Raw genomic sequence first — 12,023 nt, 5'->3', positions numbered from 1 at the left:
ATGACGTCCGTCAGGGAGGCCTCACCCACCATCTCCGCTAGGAGTTTCGCACCACCATCCATCCATCCTTCCTTAGCTCTGGTCCCACATCGACCACCACTCTCTAGTATACAGTTGAAATCCCCACCCATCATGACTGTTCTGGAGGTGACCAGCTGTGGTCTGAGGCGCTGGAACAGCTCCCGTCTCTCACCTACATCAGAAGGCGCATACACATTGATCAGTCTAACCGGTTCTCCTGCCCATGAGCCGTCAACGACAAGAGCCCTGCCGCCTTCCAGCTCGGTGACCGAGTCCACTGTGAAGCACCTCCCTCTGACTAAGGTAGCGACTCCTACAGACCTACTGCTGTTCCCCCCAGACCAAAAAGAAGACCCAAATGCCCACTGCTGTTCTAGGTGGGTGTATGAAGCTGAAAAAGGGATGGAGCATTCCTGAATCATGTACACATCACATTCCTGGCTGGCAAGAAAGTTCAAGATGCAAGCACATCTGCGCTTGTCTCTGATACTTCTCACATTTATGGAAAACAATGAAATAGCCATCTTAATTAGTGTTTAAGAGTTTAACTTAGGCTTAAATACTAACTATCAAGTCAGGGTAATTAGCTGTTTTTACACAGTGACAAGGCTACTTACAGGGCTGGTCAGGCTCCTGGCGGGTCTCCGGCGCGGGGGCTGTTGTCTTGGCCACCGTTGCTTGGTGCTTCTCTGAGGCTGGCTCGCCCACGTGGCTGGTCTCTGGCTCTTCCTCCTCCATGGAGGTCTCTTCCTTCTCAGCTATTGCTGGCGATGGTGGTGGGGATGCTTCCATGACGCTGGCTAGCGCCCTCATCTCCTGCAGCACTCTGGTGACTTGGTCCAGTTGGTCATCTGGACCCTCATTCCCTTGTTGTTCTTCTTCTGACTCCTCTGGATCGGAGTTGGGGTTGTGGTTGCTAAGGTGTTTCTTCCTGGTCTTCTTTGTTACTTGTGGGGGACTGTGCCTCCTTTTCCTGCGCTCCTGTTTTGTCCAGGGTCCTTCTTCCTGGCTCTCAGAGGCGGGTTGGGGAGCGTTGTCTGTTGGCACACTCTCAGGGATGGCAGGCATTTCTTCTTCTGTGTTCTGTGGCACCAGGGCCAGGGTGGGGCCCTGGTCAGGTTTGACTTGCTCCTGCCTGGGGCCTTTCCTCCTCCCAGTTTCCTTGGTCTTTCTGGGTGCTGGGACTGGAAGGTTGGCCACGGCAGCCTCCTCTTGTGCCTCTCTCCCAGGAGGTTTGGCCGCCTGGGCATAGGACTTGGCTCTTTGTGGGCAGTCTTTGAAACGGTGGCCCATGGCACCGCAGAGGTTGCAGGGGGCTTCCTCTTTGCATGCCCTGGCTGTGTGTCCTTCTCTTTTGCAGTTCTTGCACACATGCACTGTGCAATCTTTAGCGGTGTGGCCCGGTTTACTACACTTGTTGCACAGTCTGGGCTGCCCGGGGTAGTAGAGGTAGCCCGAGTCGCGCCCTAGGGAGAAGCTTGAAGGAGGGTGATGGATTCCATCCGGGGCGGCCGGGTCCTCTTTCAGCTTCACCATGACTGTCCATTTCCCATCCCATATGCCATCACTGTCCAGGTTGCGGGAGGGTTCTCTCGTCACTGTGCAGTGTCGGCGTAGGAAGGTGGTCAGGTCCTGGATGTTGACATGTGGGTTGTAGACGTGCACGGTCATCCTCTTCACCTCCAACACGAGTTGGCACTCCAGGTGGAAGTCGTCGAAGGGTTTCTCGTCCCGTCTTGACCAGCACATCTGCCAGTATCTCCTGCAGATTGATTCCGACATGAACGTCAGCAGGTAAGTGCCTTTGGGTGCATCTGACATTATGCACCAAATCTCTGCTGCTGTGAACCCCATCTTGGTCACCAGCAACTCTGTGAAAGTCTTTCTGCTCAGCTCTGGTGTGGAGCCGTCCGATTCCACCTTCCTCTGCATCTTCACCGTGTTGTGGAACCAGGGGTTCAGCGGTCTGCTCATCCTGTCCTTGCTGTTGCGGCGTGCCTTGGGAAGGGTCCTTCAGGGAGCTGCAGCAGGTAGGTACTCCTCAGGCCTGCTCCTGGTGGCTGGCAGTGGTTCCCTTCAGGCAGGCAGGGAAGCTTGGCAGGCAGGGGATCCCCTCAGCAGGCAGGCAGGCAGGCAGGCCTCAGTATCCAGGCAGCTCCAGCAGGCAAGGAAGGGTCTCCAGCAGGCAAGCAGCTCCAGCAGGCAGGTGAGAGTCCACAGCAGGCGGTTCCAGCAGGCAGGCGAAGTCCACAGCAGGCAGGTGAAGGTCCACAGCAGGCAGGCAGGTTTCAGCAGGCAGGTTTCAGCAGGCAGGTATCTTCAGCAGGATGCAGCTCCAGTAATAGCACTTAAAAGTGCCCTTGTGTGCATATAGCACCAGGTAGTTCTTTGGCAGAACTCTGGCGACTTGCTCCAGTTGGTCATCTGGACCCTCATTCCCTGTTTGTTCTTCTTCTTCTGACTCCTCTGGATCGGAGTTGGGGTTGTGGTTGCTCAGGTGTTTCTTCCTGGTCTTCTTTGTTACTTGTGGGGGACTGTGCCTCCTTTTCCTGCGCTCCTGTTTTTTCCAGGGTTCTTCTTCCTGGTTCTCAGAGGTGAGTTGGGGAGCGTTGTCTGTTGGCATACTCTCAGGGATGGCAGGCATTCCTTCTTCTGTGCTCTGTGGCTCCACCAGGACTGGGGTGGAGCCTTGGTCAGGTTTGACTTGCTCCTGCCTGGGGCCTTTCCTCCTCCCAGTTTCCTTGGTCTTTCTGGGTGCTGGGACTGGAAGGCTGGCCATGGCATCCTCCTCCTGTGCCTCTCTCCCAGGAGGTTTGGCCGCCTGGGCGTAGGACTTGGCTCTTTGCGGGCAGTCTTTGAAACGGTGGCCCACGGCACCGCAGAGGTTGCAGGGGGCTTCCTCTTTGCATGCCCTGGCTGTGTGTCCTTCTCTTTTGCAGTTCTTGCACACTTGCACTGTGCAATCTTTAGCGGTGTGGCCCGGTTTACTACACTTGTTGCACAGTCTGGGCTGCCCGGGGTAGTAGAGGTAGCCCGAGTCGCGCCCTAGGGAGAAGCTTGAAGGAGGGTGATGGATTCCATCCGGGACGGCCGGGTCCTCTTTCAGCTTCACCATGACTGTCCATTTACCATCCCATATGCCATCACTGTCCAGGTTGCGGGAGGGTTCTCTCGTCACTGTGCAGTGTCGGCGTAGGAAGGTGGTCAGGTCCTGGATGTTGACATGTGGGTTGTAGACATGCACGGTCATCCTCTTCACCTCCAACACGAGTTGGCACTCTAGGTGGAAGTCGGCGAAGGGTTTCTCGTCCCGTCTTGACCAGCACATCTGCCAGTATCTCCTGCAGATTGATTCCGACATGAACGTCAGCAGGTAAGTGCCTTTGGGTGCATCTGACATTATGCACCAAATCTCTGCTGCTGTGAACCCCATCTTGGTCACCAGCAAATCTGTGAAAGTCTTTCTGCTCAGCTCTGGTGTGGAGCTGTCCGATTCCACCTTCCTCTGCATCTTCACCGTGTTGTGGAACCAGGGGTTCAGCGGTCTGCTCATCCTGTCCTTGCTGTTGCGGCGTGCCTTGGGAAGGGTCCTTCAGGGAGCTGCAGCAGGTAGGTACTCCTCAGGCCTGCTCCTGGTGACTGGCAGTGGTTCCCTTCAGGCAGGCAGGGAAGCTTGGCAGGCAGGGGATCCCCTCAGCAGGCAGGCAGGCAGGCAGGCAGGCAGGCCTCAGTATCCAGGCAGCTCCAGCAGGCAAGGAAGGGTCTCCAGCAGGCAAGCAGCTCCAGCAGGCAGGTGAGAGTCCACAGCAGGCGGTTCCAGCAGGCAGGCGAAGTCCACAGCAGGCAGGTGAAGGTCCACAGCAGGCAGGCAGGTTTCAGCAGGCAGGTATCTTCAGCAGGATACAGCTCCAGTAATAGCACTTAAAAGTGCCCTTGTGTGCATATAGCACCAGTTAGTTCTTTGGCAGAACAGTGACCTCTAGTGGACACTAAAGGTACTGCAGGCACGGGGTGATCGTGGTGTCTCCCCTGCCAGGTAAGTATGAGCTGGAAGGGCACAGGGCAAGGGGGGCCTGCTTGGCATCTCCCTGCAGAGCGAGGGTGGCATCCACAGAGGCATGGCCTGAGGTGGGGCAGAACATGGGCGTGGGGGCGCAAAGTGACCAGCCAAGGCCCCTCAGTCCCTTTGGGCATGGGGTTGCCTAGCCAAAGCTGCTTCCCACAAGCCTCGGCCGGCCAGCAAAATCTGCATGACCACGCCTTCCAGCAGAGCCAATCAGGGCTTTGCTTTCACTATCCTGTCCATTGCTGAGAATTGGGGCAAGCGTAGAGTAGAGCAAGCAAGCTGACAGGTGGGCTCACCAGGTGGAAAGCAGGACCAGAAGCAGAGTTGGAGGCTTCTGAGCCTACAGAACTGCTGCTAAGCCCTACTCTAGGGCTAGTCAGCGCTTTTGTTGGCCAAGGCCAGGGAAAAGGCCTGTGTGGGGCCAGGGTTTCTCGCCCTGAGCCCCTCACGCTTTCCCCGAACGCTCCCAAACGCGGCAGAACCCTCGCCGGGCCCAGGCCTGGGGGCCTCAACCAGAGGCTGAGCCTGGGAAGGCAAGGGTGAGGGCTACAGGCTGGCAGCCAGTCCACAGGCCCGGGGCGCAGCTGAAAGGGACCGACCTGTCACCTATCCCGGGCCTACTTTCCTCTCTCTGGGTAGGCCCCCTGTGTGGGAGGCGGCAGCTATCCCAGCACTCCCCAGACTCCTAAATTTGCATGCCACTCCCCCTTGCCCAGCCCTATTTCCAGCTTCCTGCAGCCCCCAGAAGGAAGCTGGAACAATGGCTAAGTGTGCTGCAGACCAACTTTTTCTTTTCTTGACACCAAAGATCAGGGGAAAGCGCGAACGCAGTCCCCCACTACCAGAAATTCTGCAGTCGAGTATCCCGCATTTGGGGACATCGCAGGGGTCAGCACATCCGAAGTGCAATGGATGAGCCTCACCCTGGGAGAATCACCTTTTTTTTTTTTTTTTTTTTTTTTAAGTTTCAAAAACCTTTATTAAGTGCTTTAAGTAGGCGATACATAGGTTTTTAAAGAGTGGTACCTCTTCCCTTAGGAAGGGCAGTCCACTTCAACTTTGTTTCAAATCACATTTTAACAACACAGTCAGTTTACATATGAAATAAGTAGTAAAGGGGGTTTGGTTTCTTGGGGCAGTGTGGGGAGTTCAGTGGGAAGGAGGGGTTAGGGTTTACAGTTCTTTCTCCTTCTCACCCTCCTTGTTGTCCTTGTCTGTGTGGTCTCTCAGCAGGTTGAGTACCATTCGGCGGCACGCTTCCCTGCTCACCACCTCCCCGTTGGTCACCAGTCGGGTCCTGGCATACAAGAGGATGTCTTTTATGCAGCAGAGGATTCTCCAGCATCCTTGGATAGCCTCCACTGAGTGTGTCTTTGGAAACAGCCCATACAGCACAGAGTGGTGAGTGATGTTTGGGTATGGGATGTGGGCTTCCATTTCTTGTTTTAAGGCTCCCCGCAGTCTCTGGGCAAAGGGGCAGGCCCAGAACAGATGGTATGTAGTTTCCTCTGCAGGGCATCCCCTTGGGCATTCTCTGTGTGGGCACAGGCCCCTGCTGTGCATGAATGACCGGACTGGCAGTCCCCCTTTCACGGCCATCCATGCAATGTCTTTGTGTCTGTTGGTTAGGGATGGGGAGGATACATTTTCCCACACCCTTGTTGCTGTCGCAGGTGGCAGGTCGCTCACTGGTTCTGTGGTGTCCCTGGACCTGATTAGTCTGTGGATTGTCCTGGGCTTCCATAGGCTTGGTGTGACACAGTTCAGCCCAAATTCCACCACAAACTTCTCAATCTCCTTGTAGTACCAGGGGAGGTCCCAGTTGAACATTGTTGCATTCTCCCACTTATCCCATCCCAGTCTTCTCCATACTGGGAGCAGGAAGAAGCGGAAGACCTTGTAAGCTGAGTGATCCTTGTTCTCGTTCGTCAGGGTTATTCGGACGCAGCCACACACAAAGAAGGCTCTGAGGATTGTCGGGATGTCAGGGACTGCTTTCCCTCCCTTGCGATGCTCCTTGTGCATGACTGTCCTTTTCACCCTGTCCATCTTTGAGTGCCAAACAAAGTGGAAAACCATGCTGTTCACAGCCCGTGCTACGTTGGCCAGGAGTGGCCAGGCCTGTGTCACATACTGCAGCACGGGCAGTGCGTCGTTCCTGAGCACCAGAGCCTTTCCTTCAATGCTCAGGTGTCTCAGGCTCCAAAAGCCCAGTTTCTGCTTGACTTTGGCCAGGCGTACGTTCCAGCTTTTTGCCGCCGCTCCTGGTCCCCCAAACCAGATACCGAGGATCTTTACCAGTCCTGCCTCAACGGGGAAAGGGAGAGGCCCGTTACATAGGTCCCAGCGGCCAAAAAGCTTTGCTTGTGATTTGTACACGTTGATCTTTGCTCCTGATGCTTTGCCAAAGTCCTTGCATGCCTCCAGCAGGGACTGGACCGATTTCCCATCCGTGCAGAAGAGTGTGACGTCGTCCATGTACAGCGAACACTTGACTTCTTTCTTTGCGTCTCCTGGTGTCGGGATCCCTCTGATGTTCGGGTTCTTCCTGATGTACTCCGCGAGTAGCTCTATAACCAAAACAAACAAAGAGGGCGAGAGCGGGCAGTCTTGTCTTACCCCAGACCTGATAGGAAAGGGGTCTGTTTTCCAACCATTTACCATGACTGAACTGAAAATGTCTGTATACATTATTCTAACATAATTGCAGAAGCGCTCCCCCAGCCCAAAACCCTGCAGTACCCTCTCCATGAACTCATGGGAGACGCAGTCAAAGACCTTTTCCTGATCGAGACAGCCAGCTCAGCGTGGATATTCCGGTCTGTGATGTATTGGATCGTGTCCCTGATCAGTGCTAGGCTGTCCGCTACTCTGCGTCCTGGAACCCCACAGGTCTGGTCTGGGTGAACTATCTCTCCCATAGCGCTCTTGAGTCTATTCACCATTGTCTTTGCCAGGATCTTGTAGTCCACATTCAGGAGAGAGATGGGACGCCAGTTCTTGAGGTCACATCTCTCCCCCTTATGTTTATACAGGAGCGCGATCGTTCCTTCCCTTAATGTGTGGGGCATGACTCCCTCCTGCTCCATCTCCTCATACAGCTCCAGAAGGTCTGGTCCCACTAGGTCCCACTGTGAAGTGTAGAATTCAATTGGTAGACCATCACTGCCTGGTGTCTTTCCTGACTTGAAGGATTCAACTGCAATGTGTAGCTCCTCCAGAGTGAGGGGTGCGTTGAGGACTTCCCTTGCTGGTGTGGAAACCTTTCTCGGGATACCTGCCAAAAACCTTTCTCCCTGATCCCCATCTGACCTCTTCTCTGAGTAGAGGTCCCCATAGAAGTCTGTCACAGCCTTCCTAATGTCTTCCTTGGTGTCACAGAAAATTCCCTCCCTGTTGCGCAGTTGAACCAGAGGGGTGTGCGCAGAGTGGATTTTCTTAAAGAAGAAGGAGTTGCATTTCTCCCCCTTTTCCAGATTCTCCACCTTAGAACGGAAGATGATCCTCCTGGATTCCTCATGAAAGTGCTCGCTCAGCTCTTTCTTGACTGCTTCCAGAGGGTTCATGATGTCCCATCCCCGGAGTTGGAGGTCGTGCAGTTCCTGCAGCTGTTGCTGCAGTCTACTGAACTCCCTCTTCCTCCCCCTTGCTACTTTCCTGCCCACGTTCTTAAAGAAATCCTGAATCCTGCCTTTCACCCACTCCCACCATTCCCCTATGGACTGGAAGGTGTCTTTCATGTCTTGCCACTCACTGTAAGTCCTCCTCAGCTCCTCCTGTACATCCTCTCTCCCCAGCAGAGAACTATTCAGTTTCCAGGTGCCTGGACCTGTCAGGAACTTTCCTGTTAGTTCCCCCTGGAACCGGATAGCCCTGTGATCAGAGAAATGCACTGTCACCATGGAGTGTTGCCTGACCCTCACTGATTTCGAGGTGAAAACTAAGGGGCATATTTATACTCTGTTTGCGCCGAATTAGCGTCGTTTTTTTCGACGCAAATTCGGCGCAAAACTAACGCCATATTTATACTTTGGCGTTAGACGCGTCTAGCGCCAAAGTATGGGCAAATAGCGTCATTTTTTTGCGTGAACGCCTTCCTTGCGTTAATGAGATGCAAGGAAGGCGTTCCCGTCTAAAAAAATGACGGCGACGCAAATGCGTCGTATTTATACTCCCGGGCAAAAATCACGCCCGGGAGTGGTCGGGTCAAAAAAAACCGCATTTGCGCCACTTTTTAACGCCTGGGTCAGGGTAGGCGTTAAGGGGCCTGTGGGCTCAAAATGAGCCCACAGGTGCCCTCCCCTGCCCCCAGGGACCCCCCCTGCCACCCTTGCCCACCCCAGGAGGACACCCAAGGATGGAGGGACCCACCCCAGGGACATTCAGGTAAGTTCAGGTAAGTATAATTTTTTTTTTTTATATATATTTTTTTTGGCATAGGGGGGCCTGATTTGTGCCCCCCTATATGCCACAATGCCCAATGACCATGCCCAGGGAACATAAGTCCCCTGGGCATGGCCATTGGGCAAGGGGGCATGACTCCTGTCTTTACTAAGACAGGAGTCATGTAAATGGCGTCTGGGCGTCGTTTAAAATGGCGCAAATCGGGTTAAGACGATTTTTTAGCGTCAACCTGACTTGCGCCATTTTTAAGACGCCCTAACGCCATTTTTCCCAACGCCGGCGCTGCCTGGTGTACGTGGTTTTTTTCCACGCACACCAGGCAGCGCCGGTCTGCTTGCGCCGGCTAACGCCATTCAATAAATACGGCGCCCGCATGGCGCTTCAGAATGACGTTAGCCGGCGCAAAAATTTTTGACGCTAAACTGCGTTAGCGCAGTTTAGCGTCAAAAAGTATAAATACGGGCCTAAGTCTATCCTGGAGCGCAGAGATCCATCAGGGCGGCTCCAGGTGAATTTCCTGGCATCCGGACCCATGGATCCAATCACGTCTGTCAGGGAGGCCTCACCCACCATCTCGCCAGGAGTTTTGCGGCATCATCTATCCATCCTTTCCCAGCCCTGGTCCCACATCGACCACCACTTTCTAGTATACAGTGAAATCCCCACCCATCATGATTGTTCTGGAGGTGACCAGCTGCTGTCTGAGGCGCTGGAACAGCTCCCGTCTCTCACCTACATCAGAAGGCGCATACACATTGATCAGTCTAACCGGTTCTCCTGCCCATGAGCCGTCAATGACAAGGGCCCTGCCGCCTTCCAGCTCGGTGACCGATTCCATTGTGAAGCACCTCCCTCTGACTAAGGTAGCGACTCCTACAGACCTACTGCTGTTCCCCCAAGACCAAAAAGAAGGCCCAAATGTCCACTGCTGTTCTAGGTGTGTGCATGAAGCTGCAAAAGGGATGGAGCATTCCTGAATCATGCACACATCACATTCCTGGCTGACAAGAAAGTTCAAGGTGCTAGCACATCTGCGCTTGTCTCTGATACTTCTCATATTTATGGAAAACAATGAAATAGCCATCTTAATTAGTGTTTAGGAGTTTAACTTGGGCTTAAATACTATCAATTCAGAGTAATTAGCTGTTTATACACTGTGACAAGGCTACTTAAGAACACACTCCACTTCAATATATCTTATACAATCAAAGTAAATGCTAAATATTTATTAGATTTAAGAGGTTCCAGCTCATACAACTATAACCCGCTAATGTTAGGCCAACTTTAAGATGCCTGTTTTTAATTCAATATCACAAATGCCCTACAATATACAACTAAAGTTACTCCTATCAGTGATAAACAAGTGTCTGCTTCCCTTCGTGGTGATGAGCCGCGATGGCTTCTGGGTAGCTTCTGGGTTGTAGCAGCCTTCGCTGACAGGCTCTGCCCCTTGGAGTCCGCCCTTCTGGAAAGAAGCGCGTGGCTGGTGTCAGGGCGTGAGGGCCCGAGCTCTGAACTCCTCCGACCGGCGCTCACAGCAGTGAAAACTGATCCTCTCAGTTGAACCCGCATCACCTCGTTATCTAATGTCACTCTTTCAGAGTGAAGTTCACAGCGCACTCTCTTCTCCCATCCATCAGATTCCTTTGTTGCGAAACTCTATAAATATTACAAATGTTACTCTTTGGTCCTCACTATGCACAGAGCCTAATTTATATTTCTTTGCGCGGCATTATTTATTCATGCAATTTTTTTTTTTAGAACTCATGCTTTGGTTCTTTTACGTACAATCGTCACCATACACAAATACTGATTTGATCGTAAGTTGTAGGTAACAAGCTTGACAACATGTGCACAAGCTATCTCTTTGACCTTTTACCTGTTAAGGAAAAAGGTCACATTAGTCAAAATCAAAACATTACATTACATCATTTTACATTTACTACACCTGTCTTCATCTGAGCCCTCTCCTTTCGCCTTTCGGGTCCTGAAGAGAAAAAGGAGGCAACAGGTTAGTGGTCCCTCTGGGGTGGGCCCCTTCAGGTTTCGTCGTCGCTGTTGTCGTCCGATCCGTCCAGTGCTGCGTAGTCACGCAAGAGACTGTGGATCATCTTCCGGCAGCCCAGGGTCGATGTCTCCTTCTTCCCTACTTCCAGGCGGTTTCTGGAAAATTAAAGAACATCTTTAAAGCAGCACAGGAGCCTCCAGCAGCCATGGAGGTCTCCGAGTGCGTGGGAAATGGGGAACAAACCATACATTACTGAGTCTGCAGTGATGCATGCAGTGTTGTTGGTATCCAGGCCCCAAGCTCTGTGCTTAGGGCCTTCAGAAGGTCCTGGGCATAGGCGCAGTACCGGAAGAGATGGTAGGTTGTCTCATCTGCGGTGCATTCTCTTGGGCAGGACTTCTATCGGTTGAGCCCCCTTGCGTGCATGAAGGCTCTCACTGGCAGGCCTCTATGGATGACCATCCACGCAATGTCCTTGTGTTGGTTGGTCGGGTGTTTGGAGGCTACGTTTCCCCAGATGTGGTCCGCTGTGGCAGAGGAGAGGGTACTGATTGGCTTGCTGACGTCCCTCGCACGGATCTGTCGTTGGACGATCTTTGGAGTCCACTGCGTCGGGGCGATTGCCACCAGACCGTGCTCCTTAATGAACTTCTCCACTTCTTTGTAAAACCATGGGGTTTCCCAGTTGTAGGGGACAGCGCTCTCCCACTCTGCCCATCCAAGTCGCCTCCACTTTGGCAACAGGAAAAAACGTGCCACCAGGAATCTGACATGGCTTTCGTCTTATGATCTCAGGGTGTTCCTCACGCAGTGGCATACGAAGGTTCCCCTCAGGATGGTGGCGCTGTCCGGCACTCCTTTGCCTCCCTTGTCGTGGGTTTTGAACATCACCTTCCTCTTCACTGTATCCATCTTGGAGTTCCAGATGAAATAGATTATTCTCGTGATGGCCTTGGCCGTTCGAGGCTGCACTGGCCACACTTGTGCGACGTACTGGAGCACTGGCAGGGTCTCGTTCCGCAGGACCAAAGACTTCCCTTCGATCGTCAGCTTCCGGAGGCTCCAGAGTCCCAGCTTCTGCTTCGTCTTCGCCAGTCTTTCTTCCCATGATTTTTCCGCTGCGCCTTTTCCGCCGAACCAGACTCCAAGGATCTTCAGGAAGTCCTGCTTGATGGGGAATGGCAGTGGGTCTGTGGTGGAGGTCCAGTGACCGAGGAGTAGCGTTTCTGACTTGGCGCTGTTTATCTTTGCTCCTGACGCCTTCCCAAACACGATACAAGTCTTATCAAGTTCTTTTATGGAGCACCCGTCCGTGCAGAATACTGAGACCTCGCCCATGTAGAGGGAGCACTTTACTTCGCCCTTCCCTTTGCTTCCTGGCACTGTCCCTCCTCTGATGTCCCTGTTCTGTCTGATGCGTTCGGCGAGGAGCTCTATAACACAAATGAACAGAAGGTGTGAGAGTGGACAGCCCTGCCGGACGGGGAAGGGGTTGGTTTTCCATCCATTGACCAACGCTGTGCT

The 12,023-nt window shown here is 53.2% G+C and overlaps 1 non-coding gene across 1 annotated transcript; it reads right to left on the bottom strand.

Moving 5' to 3' along the window:
* Positions 1–4,897: 4,897 nt before the first annotated feature.
* On the bottom strand, positions 4,898–5,055 carry LOC138288690 (U1 spliceosomal RNA). Its single transcript, XR_011202540.1, has one exon. It is a non-coding gene; the product is annotated as a U1 spliceosomal RNA (small nuclear RNA).
* Between the last annotated feature and the right edge of the window lie 6,968 nt (positions 5,056–12,023).

Source organism: Pleurodeles waltl, chromosome 4_1, assembly GCF_031143425.1.
Source record: "Pleurodeles waltl isolate 20211129_DDA chromosome 4_1, aPleWal1.hap1.20221129, whole genome shotgun sequence".
Taxonomy (NCBI): domain Eukaryota; kingdom Metazoa; phylum Chordata; class Amphibia; order Caudata; family Salamandridae; genus Pleurodeles; species Pleurodeles waltl.
This window is presented reverse-complemented; position numbering and strand designations above follow the sequence as displayed.